This window comes from Octodon degus, unplaced genomic scaffold, assembly GCF_000260255.1.
Source record: "Octodon degus isolate 3935 unplaced genomic scaffold, OctDeg1.0 scaffold00169, whole genome shotgun sequence".
In the NCBI taxonomy this organism is placed as follows: Eukaryota; Metazoa; Chordata; class Mammalia; order Rodentia; family Octodontidae; genus Octodon; species Octodon degus.
Genome location: NW_004524745.1, coordinates 4,195,163 through 4,195,765, shown reverse-complemented (window position 1 = coordinate 4,195,765; position 603 = coordinate 4,195,163).

Below are 603 nucleotides of genomic sequence, written 5' to 3'. Positions count from 1 at the left end.
ACGCCGACGGGGCCGCGCGCCCGCGGCCGCCCTCGGGGAAGCCCGGCCGGGAGCACCCGAAGGCTGGCGGGCACGCGGGCGCGGGCACGCGCTCACTCGGGCGCGCGCGCATTCTGCGAGAGCCGCGGCCTGGCGTGACCGCGGAGACCGGCCCGGTGCCTCCTTCTCCCGCCCCGCAGGACAGACGGTTACTCACTCTCTGCCCCCCTCAGAATATACTTTTGTAAACTTGAGTTTTACCCTTAAAAATCGCTTTGTCGTTTGATTTTTTTGTTTTAAAGTTTGACTTAAACATCCCTTTATAGTAATCTAATAGGTCAAAATTTTGCATTAAATGCTTGTGAACAAGGCAGGATATCGTTTTATGGTAACTGTAAGATGTCACAGAGGAAGGGGAATTGCTTTCTAATTAGATGCTTTGCCAAAATAAAAAAGATATGAAGGATCATAATTCTAAATTTGCTATCCACCTTTTATCCCTAGTCAATGAGAGCCACGTGGAGAGTAAAGCAAAGAAAATAAAGCAAATTTACAAAACTCAATTTTTAGACATATGTTTATAAACTGTCTTATTTTTTAGTTTCAAGCTTACTGGATACAGAA